This window comes from Eschrichtius robustus, chromosome 5 (genome assembly GCF_028021215.1).
Source record: "Eschrichtius robustus isolate mEscRob2 chromosome 5, mEscRob2.pri, whole genome shotgun sequence".
Taxonomy (NCBI): Eukaryota; Metazoa; Chordata; class Mammalia; order Artiodactyla; family Eschrichtiidae; genus Eschrichtius; species Eschrichtius robustus.
In genome coordinates this window covers 77,768,524-77,783,058 of record NC_090828.1, presented here as the reverse complement: position 1 = coordinate 77,783,058, position 14,535 = coordinate 77,768,524, and positions in this window count along the sequence as shown.

Below are 14,535 nucleotides of genomic sequence, written 5' to 3'. Positions count from 1 at the left end.
TTTTCACAGAACTAGAACAAAAAATTTCACAATTTGTTTGGAAACACAAAAGACCCCGAATGGCCAAGGCAATCTTGAGAAAGAAAAACGGAGCTGGAGGAATCAGATTCCCTGACTTCAGACTATACTAAAAAGCTACAGGAATCAAGACAATGTGGTACTGGCACAAAAACAGAAATATAGGTTAATGGAACAGGATAGAAAGCCCAGAGATAAACCCACATACATATGGTCACCTTATCTTTGATAAAGGAGGCAAGAATATACAATGGAGAAAAGACAGCCTCTTCAATAAGTGGTGCTGGGAAAACTGGACAGCTACATGTAAAATAATAAAATTAGAACATTTCCTAACACCGTACACAAAAATAAACTCAAAATGGATCAATGACCTAAATGTAAGGTCAGATACTATAAAACTCTTAGAGGAAAACATAGGCAGAACACTCTATGATATATATCACAGCAAGATCCTTTTTGACCCACCTCCTAGAGAAATGAAAAAAAAACAAAAATAAACAAATGGGACATAATGAAACTTAAAAGCTTTTGCACAGCAAAGGAAACCATAAACAAGACGAAAGGACAATCCTCAGAATGGGAGAAAATATTTGCAAATGAAGCAACTGGCAAAAGATTACTCTCCAAAATATACAAGCAGCTCATGCAGCTCAATATCAAAAAAACAAATAACCCAATCCAAAAATGGGCAGAAAACCTAAACAGACATTTCTCCAAAGAAGATATACAGATTGCCAACAAACACATGAAAGGATGCTCAACATCACTAATCATTAGAGAAATGAAAATCAAAACTACAATGAGATATCACCTCACACCAGTCAGAATGGCCATTGTCAAAAAATCTAGAAACAATAAATACTGGAGAGGGTGTGGAGAAAAGGGAACCCTCTTGCCCTGTTGGTGGGAATGTGAATTGATACAGACACTGTGGAGAACAGTGTGGAGGTTCCTTAAAAAACTAAAAATAGAACTACCATATGACCCAGCAATCCCACTCCTGGGCATATACCCTGGGGAAACCAAAATTCCAAAAGAGTCATGTACCACATTGTTCATTGCAGCACTATTTACAATAGCCAGGACATGGAATCAACCTAAGTGTCCATCGACAGATGAATAGATAAAGAAGATGCGGCACATATATACAATGCGATATTACTCAGACATAAAAAGGAACGAAATTGAGTCATTTGTAGTGATGTGGATGGACCTAGAGTCTGTCATACAGAGTGAAGTAAGTCAGAAAGAGAAAAACAAATACCGTATATTAATGCATATATATGGAATCTAGAAAAATGGTACTGATGAACCTAGTGGCAGGGCAGGAATAGAGATGCAGAGGTAAAGAATGGACTCGTGGACACAGTGGGGGAAGGTGAGGGTGGGATAAATTAAGAGAGTAGCATTGACATATATACACTACCATGTGTAAAATAGATAGCTAGTGGGAAGCAGCTGAATAGCACAGGGAGATCGGCTCGGTGCTTTGTGATGACCTAGTGGGGTGGAATGGGGAGGAGGGGAGAGAGACTCAAGAGGGAGGCGATATAGGTATACATATAGCTGATTCACTTTGTTGCACGGCAGAAACTGACACAACATTGTAAAGCAATTATAATCCAATAAAGATGTTTAAAAAAAGGTAATATGCCAATAAAAAAAAAAGGATTACTTTTGCCAAAGAGACCCTCACTGAAACCAGGCAGCATGAATGTGAAGTAAACAAGATCTCTATATTTCTAGGATGATCTGAAGAAAAATTCTATTTTAAAATACTCTTTTATAAAATTCCAATGTTGAATGAAAAATTGAATTAGAGATGATTAATATGAAAAGGAATTGAGTAGTGTAGGAAACTGACAAAGAACAAGCAAAGTTTTCCAGTATAGCCAGAAGGCTAGTGAAGATGGTAGTCTGGGTAATCAGTTGACAATTGAGTCTAGTGAAAAAAAGAAGCTTCAGTGGGTCTGGGGAAGTAGAAAACTATGTTTAGAAAAGGGAAGAACTAAGTTTGATGAGGCATGGATGGTGATCAAATGGAGTTTGTCAGTAGACTCTAAAACAAGAAAGGTAATGTGCGTCTCCTTTACTGTGAGAGAACATTGCCTGTATTGTAAGAAGCTAGGTTCCATGGAAGTAATCAGTATTCTTTTCCAGTCATCAAACATTTTCTTCTTCCTGATGAGCGTAGCTACTGTGGTTTAGGTACATTTTTTTTTAGATTCTAGTAATCCTTACCCTGCTGTACACAGTGCCCACATAAATTATCTCATATGATCAATAGGATAATGTTTAAAAAAACAAAACAAAACACAATGGTCATCAAATATCTCCTGGAGTCCACTCATCACCGATTAAAAGAGTAAATGGAGGGACTTCCCAGGTGGTGCAGTGGTTAAGAATCCACCTGCCAATGCAAGGGACACGGGTTCGAGACCTGGTCTGGGAAGATCCCACATGCCACAGAGCAACTAAGCCTGTGCATCACAACTACTGAGCCAGTGCTCTAAAGCTGGCAAGCCACAACTACCGAGCCCACGTGCCACAACTACTGAAGCTCACGCGCCTAGAGTCGGTGCTCCTCAACAAGAGAATCCATGGCAATGAGAAGCTGGCACACTACAACGAAGAGTAGTCCCCTCTCGCTGCAACTAGAGAAAGCCTGCACGCAGCAATGAAGACCCAATGCAGCCAAAAATAAATAAATAATTAAAAAAAAAAAAAAGAGTAAATGGAAAAGTTGTTTTTCTTTTTATAGTGCAAGGATTTTAGCCTGAAAAATAGTTTAAATCATTATTATATATTTTTTTGTGGCAACATCAAAAATATGCAAGCAAAGCTTTGTTGGCCTAAAGTTCATTTTAGGAAGTCAGAGATGTCTATTTCTTTTGAATGTCCTGATTCCTCTCCTTTATTTGTTCGTATATCATACAGGCATAACAAACATAACTCCTGTGAATTACTGTGGACCCTTAGTGAACTGGAGAGATTTTAATGTGAGTTTTATCTACAAAAACAAACATAATTAATTTATAGAACTTTTATTTTGTATAAGTTTGGAGTTAATTTGACAAAAAAGACTTCTTTATATAAAATATGTTAAGTGATCAGAAAAGTAACTTTAAAAGAAAACATAGTGAATTTTATCTTAATTTAGTAGATGATAGTTATAGCATCTTGGCAATGCCATTTTACAATATCAACTACCTTACAAAAATGGAGGCAGCAGTATTAGTTAAAATCCCAGAGCAAAATTAATCTCAGACTTCAAAAACAAACAAAAAAAATATTAGTTTTCTTTATTTACCTGCTGCAGGTACTTATCTAAAGAAAACTAGATATTTTTTGTGTGCCTTCTATTTAATGGAATGACTTCATTTCATGTACTGTCTATTTCTTTTTGAAACTCAGCAATCTTTTAACATCATAAAATATTTAATAAACTTTGAAGTTTAAAATTTCTCTACCCCGTATTATTGCTACTATATCTTGCATTTATAAAACACATTTGCCTTCCTCATCCAAATGCTTTGACATGTATTACCTCACTCTGCCCTCACAATTATGTATTTTTTCAAAAGGTTTTACCCAGATTTCAAATATAAAAATGGTAACAATCACTTAATATTACTTTTAAAGTCATCACAACAAATGTAAATTGTATCCTCACGAAGAGAGTGAAATACTAATAGATACAAGAATATGTTCTGTGTACAAGGAATTTCATAGGAATTTCTTTGCATGCATTTATACTGCAAGTGGGAACTGCAGTCACTGGAATTGTGTGAATCATTAGGTTTTCACAGTATGAGAAGACTTGCCTTAATGTTGAGTGACAAGTTTTGGATTGGACTATTAAATGTGTAATTCTATAGAGAGACAGCAGTATGGATTATTGAGGTTTGAGAAACAAATTTACGTACTTTAAATCCTAGAGCACATGACTTCTAAGAAAAGACTGGAGCCATGATTTTCAAAATGAATAGCCAATTTCAGTCTGAGTTTTTCTGTAGGGGAAAATGATGTTTAAATATTATAGTGAAAGCTTGCTAAAAAATTATAGCTATTACTTTAAGGAAATAGTCTCTTAGTGATAGTGGTTATGATACTGTCTGCTGTTGTAAGCATCATGATTAGACATTGAAATAAGTAGCATTAATAATTGACTCTTTATGTATGTGATTCACAGAGTGTTGGGGTAATTGTATTCTCTTGAGATTCTCATGAAAACTAGGAGCCTCTTTCCCCTAAAATATAGGTGAAAGATAAACCGGTAGGTTGGTAGGTAGATACCTAGATACATAGATAGATACTATATCTAGTTTATATTTCTAGGGAGTCATAGACCACTTGAGTCTTTAAGTATCCATTGACCTCCTATGACCTTTGCTTCATATATTTGCATATGTCAGTAAACTGCTTAGACCCTGGGTATAGAGAACTCACCTGAAGATAGTTATATTATCTTGATATGAGACCCCTTGATTGACCTACTCAACCATTTAATATTTTATAAATGAAATATACTTATTTTAATCCAAATTCTCACCCGTTACTCTTATATTTTTATATAGAAGTTAAACCATTTATAAAGAGGAGCAATATTTAAAAGTCTTGATACACTTAGGAACATTCTGTTTTATTAGGACAGTTTTTATTGATGTTATTAACTTAAATTAGGCAACCCTAGGATTGCCTAGTTAAAGTTAATAACCTACTTTTACCCTTTCTTTTCTTATGCCTCAGGCATTGTTCCAGATTTTCTCTGTTGAGCTCCCCGTTATTTTGGCTTTGAGATTTAACATGTTAGAGATAAGCATGGGGGAGTCGTGTGTCGAAGTCTTCCAACTAATAAATGACAGTCCTCAAACTGAGCCTGTAAGTGGTGGCTGTGCTGATAATGGCACTGATTCAAATTGCAGTTGCACAGAAAGGTAAAGAAGATGGCAGTTGTTTTGTCCCTGGGTTGTCGAGGCCATGTTTTGTCCCATTAAAGGAGACACAGTATGTGTGAGTCATCCTCCGTTCCCCCTTGGGGCTTCTAGCCCCTTGGTTTTTGCTTTAGGTGAGAGCTCTGCTGAATAGACAAGTAGCAATGGGACTAGAGTAGGTGGTTCTCCAGTTTTCTGCTTCTGCCAAAGTCATGGGGAAGAGTTGCTTTTTCAGTTCTTTCTTAAAGGATATATTTTAAAGGGGTCACCCACTTATTTTGAACATCTAGTATATTCCACATGCAATGGCTATGAAAAACTAACCAGTTAACATGCATAACACTATTGTTTTCTTAACAATTGCTGAAGACAGTTGGAAATACAGCCAGAAGACAATCACATTATATTGAATGGCATTTGCATACTTCATTTATTTCCCCCTCAAGCACTGCAGCTGGAATAGCTGTTAAGAAGCTTTAAAAATATGCAAGAACATTTTAAACCTCCAGGAACACTCAAGACTTCAAACTACTTTTTCTTCTTGTATAACATCTTTAAATAATTAATTATTTCTTTTGTTTCTTTTTTAGTCTTCTGGTTTGGGAAACATTAAGGTAACTGGAAACGAAAGGAAAAATCACAGAGGAATTTATCTGTGATTTTTCAATTTCCAAAAAATCAACAACCTTGCTTTTGAGACTGCTGGAGCAGATTCTGACCGAGGTCAAGAGTACACTTATGTGTCACTGACATTTGTTAGCACTCCTACCTAAAAGCCACAGGACAGCATTCCGAAGCCTCTGCGAGCAACAGCACAATGGGTCCCCAGGATTCTCAGTTTCTATTACCATCCATGTGTTTCTTTCAGAAGCATTTTTGAGAAATGGTCATAAGCTAGCATCAAATGGTTTGGAACGAATCTGTTTTGTTGGAGGAAGGGGTTTAATTAACTTTTGAGCCACACGAATTAATCTGGACCTGAGTGAGCACTCAAAAATTGATTAAACTGGGAGCACCTATTCAGAAAGTATTTGACCAGTAAATAAATTCATTTCTTCAAGGTCAGTGACCCTACAAGTTGATGGGTAGCTTAGATTAACGCACAGGGAGTTTCCAGTTTCAACCACTGCTTGGCAGAGCTTCCCACCCCCTCACCCCCCCACTCCCCTGCCCTCCACCCCCACCCCATGCTGCTGGCCGTCTACCTGATCTTGCTGTCACTTTTTTCTCTGGACCAACATTTTCTCGCAGAAAGTTTTAGCACCGTTTTGTTTTATGGGAGCGGGGTGTGTGTGAAAAAGGCATTGCAATCAGTGCAGTGTTTCATTTTGATGTTTCACTTTATCCAAGGATGAATCATAACAGGTAATGATTAAAAATAAGGCAGAGAATGGTCTTACTCAGATTCATTTTTCCTTCTGAAAAATATTAAATGGACATCAAATAGAATGTGTTTATCAGACAGTTTCATAAAATCCCACTTGATTTAATGGTCTGCCTATTTTTCAGCAGTATCTTTTTTTTTTTTCCCTTGAGGCTAAACGTAAACAACACACACAGAAGCATTTGGAGACTCTCTGTATATTATCTAGTAATGCAAGCTGGCAGGTCAGGTATTAACTGTAAGAGAATATTGAAATAATTAGAGAAATTTTGTTTAAGGAATGAGTGAAAAGACTCACTGTTTATTCTAAGAGGAAAGGAAATGCCCACCGCCCCCGGAAAGTCTCATTAAGTTAAGAGAATTCGAAACACAGTTCAACCTTGCTACCCTCTTTTAAAAAATATTAAACTGTGGTCTTATAAGGTTCTCATCTACTATATTCTTCCATAGTTTACATGAAGTGGCAATGGGATGATTTAAGGTGTTTCTGTTTCCCCTTGATGTAATGTCAAGTATAATTTAGCGGACAGTTATATACAATACCTTTGATAATTAATTTCCCACACCAAATTAGGTTTGGCAACTCTTATCGTTGTATAATTTTTCTTGTAGAATAATATACACTTTCCTTTTTTTCTCTTTCTGTATATATTTTTAATTATTTTTGAAATAAACATTAACTACTCCACACAATTTCTAAGCAAATCTTCATATTTTAATAATAAATTTGTTTCTTAATACAGAGTGAAACATATTCTTTGCAAAAAATAGTTAGCAATACCTCAGAAGTAAGCCAGTTTAGTAAAACAAAGGTTTTCTTTTTTAAATTAAAAAGGTTAAATTAAAAAACTCTGTGTACTTTAACAATTTCTTGCTCTGCAGGGGGAAGAGTTTTAATATGGCTAAAACAAAAAATACATTTGAAAAAAGTAGAAATAATGTCCTTATCAGATTTTGATATTTATGCTTTTAAAACAATTCAAAAAATTCCTATGAATTAATGAAAGAAGTTATAACTTTGTTTTTCATAAAATAACTTCTGCTGTCAATAGTATCTCCAGTCTATGGCCCAAAGTGTCTGATTAAATGTTGTTTTACTTCCTAATTTTTATTCCAAATATATGACTTGTGTCCCCAGTCAAACTGTAAGTTTAAATCAGAGACATGGCATAACTCTTTGGATTTCCTATTGCGTTAACATGGTGCTCAGCAGATAGCAGATTCTCAATAGATTTGTGAATTTAATTGAAGAGGCTGGGATAGCACTGAGAAGCAGTGAGCAGCTGGCCAAATGGGTAGCTGAGGTCTCATAGCTTTGGGCTTCCAAACTACTGTGCCAAGTCAAGGAGACTGGTGAGATACCAAAAAAGATGAATGGCGTGGGGTACTAGCAATGATTAATTTTTTATAACCTTTTTTCCCTCGGAAGTATTAGATGGTCAATGTGAAAAATATACACCCCAGACAAAAGGAGAAAGGGGAAAAAGACATCCATAATCCCCAAACTCAAAGACAACCACTGTTAACATTTGTAACATTATAACCTAAATATTAACACTTGCTGCATTCCACCCTGTTTTTTCATATCACATTGCTCTGGTAGTACTTGTGCAGCACCATGTTATAAATTATCTTTATAATTACAGTTTTTATTGATTATATAATGGTCCGTTATCGTGGCTTCTTTAAGCACTCTCTTACTGTCAAAAGTGCTAGACTATTTCTAATTTGTAATATTATGAATAATGACTTAATGAACACTTCTATGTGTAAAGTTTTTCACACTTTTTATTTCCTTAGATTCCCAGAAATGAAATCAATGCATCAAAATATATGAACTTCTAAATATATGAACTTGGATCATTCATTGAGATCAAAGTTAAATGAGAAGGCACCATGTTCTAGGAAACCCCACTTAAAGGGCCACTGTACTTTTCATATGGATTGATTGTTGTTGGTTCTGATTAGCCATATGCATTGCCTCCTTTGTTACCTGAAACAGTATCTGCTGAGTGTAGTCTAAAACTGCCTTGACTGATCTACAGAGCAATTGTAGCTTCTCCTACTAAGGGTTTGCAAAGCCAGCATAACTGGAAGTTAGGTTTGTGCATTTGTATTTGGATTTTGTGTGACTTACCAGATTTAGAGTACTGATTGGGATAAAAGACAATTATAACAGACTTTCTTGTGTTTTGATCCTATTTAAGTGAGAAATATTGCTTTTCTATATTTGTCAATAGCATCTGCAACCATATGAGTGGGTGGGGTGGGGGGATTCATAAGGAAATCTTGAAATCAACCTATTTTATGTGTTTTCCAGCTTATTAGAATAGAATCCTATTTTTATTTTATTCCTATAATAGTTTATCGTTTTCATCAGGCAGACAAATCTTTGTTGTGTAGAAAGAAAATTTCTATAATGCTTCAGTAATCATAAAATTTCAGGTTTAGGGGGAGTTATTTTTAGTGATAAATTAGCCACTTTCTGTAGCTGAGATTTTGATCACAACTGTCAAATTTATGAGTGTATACTGATCTGCCATTTATAGTAATTAAGGAACACATATTTCACCAAATTATATTATGTCCACTCAATGCTACTATTTGTTTTTCTCCAAGTTTCATTAAAAATCAGATTAAAATAATTCTGAATGCAATTTTACAGGTTAACACCCTCAGATCTCTTCTGCCCCTCCCCTGTTTCTATATCTCAGAACATTTCCTAAGGTCCCTTGCCCACTGGCATCTCAGAAGATTCAGCCAGAAGCAGTATTATGGACTAAATGTCTCCCCCAAATTCATATTTTGAAGTCCTAACCCCTAATGCAGCTGTATTTGGAGATGGGGTGTCTAAGGAAGTAATTGCGATTAAGTGAGGTCACAAGGGTGAGGCCCTGATCTGATAGAATTAGTGTCCTTATAGTCAGAAGGCAACAGAGAGCTCGTTCTCTTTCTCTCTGCCTGTCCATGCCCTCTGAGGACACAGCAAGAAGGCGGTCTAACAAGCCAGGAAGAGCGATCTTACCAGAAACCTTGACCTTGTACTTCTAGCCTTCAGAACTGTGAGAAAATAAATTTGTTTTTTAAGCCACCCAGTCTATGGTATTTTGTTAAGGTATCCCAAGCAGACTTATACAGGCAGGCACTGCCCAAAGATTAGAGGGCAGAAGGAGGAGAGAAGTCTATCTGTTTCTGCCCCTTTCCTTCTGCTTCCTGTGGTATGTCTATCAGTGACTGCTTCTCCATAACTCCAGTTCCCTCCAGGAAGCCCTTCACTCTGAGGTTACAGTTCTGACCAAGACATTTCCACTGTGACTCTGGTTCCCACCAGGAGGATAACACTACCTGCCATGGTTCCTCCTGCTCTTGAGGTAGTAATGGCTTCCTGCTATTGCCTTACTTGCCTCTGTTTGCTCCTCAACAACTCTATCATCTGTGAAACAAGTTTCTATATAAATATTTCTGAATTAAAGACCTAGAGTGGCTTCCACTTTCTTGGATAGGGTTTGACTAATACCCTAATACCAGGGCCTTTTACTTAACAAAGCTTATTCTTTCAGGGGTTAGAATGAGTCTTTTAGGTAATACATCTTTCAGGCAATAATTGTTGGAAGGTCCTTGCAATCCACTTGGACTTGATTAGTTGGTAATGTGAAATATGTTTCTCATTTTCTGCTAAAGTCTCTCTCTCTCTTTTTTTCTCATAACTCATATGCATTAAAAGAGCAAAACAGCATAAATTATGGTGTTCACTTTTATTTTCTTTCATGTTCTTCCTCCTTCTTGCTCACTTATTTTTGTTATAAATATGTCAGTTTGAATAAAAAAATGATGGAACCAAAATGATCCATGATAAAATTTACTGCTAAGAGACTGAAAAATCATGAACTCAGACACTGATTTTGTCACTGTGATTGCTTCTCTAAACAATGGTCCTTTAGCTGTTGCACTAGGTGATGAGTTCTGATTCCCATAGATGGTTTAATTTTTTTTTTTTTTTGTCCACACTTTAAATGTACCTAGAAAATTCTCTGGATGGAATTTGATTGTAGATGTCTATTATATTCTGATGAATGCATATCCAGTCAGTCTTCTAAAGCTTTTTCTATTAGCATGAAGCTAACCTTGTAATATAACAGGCCACTGAAATGTCTCTCTTATGTAACAGTAGCCAGTCACAATTGACTAGGAGAAACTTTGATGGGGCTCTACTGGAAACTTGTCTGAATATGTTCTTCACTTTGATTTCTTTCTTCAGGACCTTGAGTTTTCTTTAGCATATTTCCAGTGAGGTCTGCAAGGAAATGTGATACAAGATTTTAAATAAGACCTAGCTGTCCAGTGTCCCACAGAAAATGTTTTCTATAGATTTTGGCTATAAATACAAAGCGTTTATTATACACAATTCATTATCATATTTCAATATTTATCAATACCCCTGAGAGATGTGGTGTGCTTTCTTCTCAGTTGCTATATATTTTTAGCCTCATTCAACCAAAAAGGCATTGTTTAATTATATAAATGTTAATAAACCAATACTTTAATTGAAACTATAAAAATAATCTAATTTATACCCTCATAAAATATATTTTGACCTAAAATTATTAGCATTTATTAACAAATTCTGTGCTCCTTTGTTCTTCCAAATTTTCATCTAAACAAATAGGATTCTTTTCTCAACTAGTACTGGAATTGGCATTAGCTTGGCCTCAATAACCTCTTCCAATCCATATGTGACACCATCTATTGTCACAAAGACCCAGTTAGCTAAACTATCAGAATTTTAAATATATAGAACTCTTTTCTTCTCAAGCTTGGGAAGAGGGTACCAATTTATCAATACCATTGATACCATCCATACCATTATCATTATCAAATAATACTTATTGCTCTCCCCCAAGTTCATGATGCTGGGCTGGAGACAACTAATTATGTTAACTGCCTCTGTCCCTTTTTTAGTAAGAGAAGTTTGCCCTACTGTTATGCAGTATAAACAGAGAAAGTGAGAGTTAAATATCAGATCCAGATCATGTGTTCTGATGTGCCCCACCACAACCAGTATTTTACAATAATTCAAGTATACGGTATGTTTTTATTTTGAGTTAAAACTGAGCTTGGGAGAAATTTTTACTTTCTACACTGTAAATTTGCTATGCAAGAAATGGGAAGGAATGTCCCCAGGCAGTGTCAGAATGACTGCTGTTTCCCTTCTCACTGCAATTAGAGCATTCTGGCCCCAGGTGACTAGGTAGGTACAGACACAGGTGACTCATTCTTGATTGACAGGCTCTTGAAGCCAGATGTTTGGGGGATTCCTGGGAGTAAGTGGAGGATTCCTTTGCCTTCAGGGCCAGTTTTGGAATAAGCCCTGGCTTCCTGACTAAATAAAAACTTGGATTCTCCTTCATATCAGTCAGCATTAGAGTTAGAGTTGGAAAGCACCTAAGTGACAACCTCTTAAAAAGCCAGCATCACTTATAAATCTTCTGTAGCAGATACTGATTCTGTCTCTGGCTGACATGGTTCTATGAGAATTTTAAAACTTTGGGTTTGCGGTTTCAGTACTTGATTCTTTTTTGCCTGCTTAGAAGTTTCCCTCCAACTGGTGCTGTGGACCAAACAACAAAACATATGGCATAAGAGTATGCCAATTTTCCTGAAATTAACATGTGGGTTTGTGACCAAATTGAAGAATTTAGGGTATAATCTTTCCATAATTTAAACGTAAAAGAATATAAGTATCAAAAAATATGAATTTAGGCTTAGTAAGTGAAATACATGACTACTATATAGCAGTAAATCTTTTCAAGTTGGAAGTAATCTCCTTTCATCTTATAAGTATTATTATTCAAACCATAATAGAACCACACTCTTCCTTTCTGACTCATCTAGAAGCCTACTTTAAGTAATTCCTAGACCAGGCTACTAATTTCTGACACTGTTCATTTTTACAGTCTGCTACAGAACAAACTTGGCAGCCAAGACCTATTTCTTGAATTTCAGGCAATTATATCTAATTACTTACTGGAAAGCTCAACTTGGACGTTCCATAGACTAACTGAAACTTAACCTGTAAAAAGTTGAAGCCATTATTTTCCCCTGTGAAAACTCTTTCTATGCTGGTATTCCTTAGTTCAGAGAGTGTCATCCCATATAAGATGGAACCTAAGAAAGAAATCTGGAAATTGCCCCTTTGTATATTTCCATCTCTCTTGCCATCTCCACTGTCAACAACTTAGTTCAGGTCTCCTGCATGTCTTTTTTTTTTTTTTTTTTAATTTATTTATTTATGGCTGTGTTGGGCCTTCGTTTCTGTGCGAGGGCTTTCTCTAGTTGTGGCAAGCGGGGGCCACTCTTCATCGCGGTGCGCGGGCCTCTCACTATGGCGGCCTCTCTTGTTGAGGAGCACAGGCTCCAGACGCGCAGGCTCAGTAATTGTGGCTCACGGGCCCAGCTGCTCCGCGGCATGTGGGATCCTCCCAGACCAGGGCTCGAACCCGTGTCCCCTGCAGTGGCAGGCAGATTCTCAACCACTGCGCCACCAGGGCAGCCCCATCCTCCTGCATGTCTTGAATGAAAAATATACCAAGATGCATGAATACACACACACACACACACACACACACACACACACACTGTAACATTATTTTAATGTCCAATAATAGAGGATTTGTTACATAAATCACGTACGCATGTCTCATTCAATTGAATACAGTGCAGCCATTAAAATGTTGATGTGTATATAACATTTACATGTAAAATTTTACAGAAAGAGATATGTGGTATAATTCCATTTGTAATTAAAAACGCATACACGGGGGCTTCCCTGGTGGCGCAGCAGTTGGGGGTCTGCCTGCCAATGCGGAGGACACGGGTTCGATCCCTGGTCTGGGGGGATCCCACATGCCGCAGAGCAACTAGGCCCATGCACCACAACTACTGAGCCTGCGCTCTAGAGCCCGCGAGCCACAGCTGCTGAGCCCGAGTGCCGCACCTGCTGAAGCCCGTGCGCCTGGAGCCTGTGCTCCGCAGCAAAGAGAGGGCGCCGCGGTGGGGGGCCCGCGCGCCGCGGTGAAGAGTAGTCCCCTCTCGCTCCAACTAGGGATAGCCCGTGCACAGCAAAGACCCAACACAGCCAAAAATAAATAAATAAATTTATGGGGAAAAAAAAAAAAACGCACACGTGTATAGTTGAATGAAGTTGATTTTTTGGGGGTGAAGAACATAACCTAAAACTGACAAAGTGGTTATATTGGAGAGCAGAATGAAGGATTGGGTGAGGAAGATTTTCCTTTTTCTTCTCTTTGTTTTAGGTGATGCTTGAATTTTTTTTCTTAATACAGTTCTTCCTTAAAAAACTATTTTAAAAATTCCAGTGGACTTATTCATATGATGATAATTTATAAGGGTTAACAAATAGGAAACAAAGTTTAGTCTCAAGGAACATAACTATAGGAGTAAAACACATTACATGGGATGAATGAGATAGGAGGGTGGCTGGTAATTATCAATATCTTTTCAGAAATACTGAAATTGCATCAAAGTGTTGGCCCCTTTTTCTAGAGTCACTAAAATGGGCTCTATCTAGGCTTTCACAGAGCCCAGATTTGAGTCATCCTCTGGAAGAAAAAACAGAAAACATGAGTTGCAAGTGCCAAAATCCAGATGTGCTGATAAGGTGTAGCTGAGTATTGATAAACCGTGGTTAAGGGAAGCTCCAGAAAGTGAGTGGTGTTTACTGGGAGTGGCTTTCTGAGAACAGTTGTACCTCTGAAAACATCCATTTGTATGTACTCTCAGAAGAACACCTAAGAAAAATATTACTCACTTCCTCACTACCCAGCCACGAGCAGTAATCTGTTGTCACATACTGTCCTATGGGCTTTATATATACATTATGCTTTTAATCCACATGACAACTTTTAAATTAAGTAATTAGGGTCCCTATGTTACAGATGAAAAAGATATAGTTTAGAAAGGTTAAATAACTTGCCTATGGTCAGATATGAAGAATCAGAGTCAGGATTTGAACCCAAGTGTTAGAGAAAGAAAAGTCTGGGTGACACACTTAGAAAAATGCAGGGTCCAGGCAGGTAGTACAAGTGAACACAAAGGACCAGGTGTAAGGTGTCAAGCAGGAACTGGTGGGAACTATGTGAACCAGAGAGCTGAAAGCAGATCTGGTGTTGTCAGATC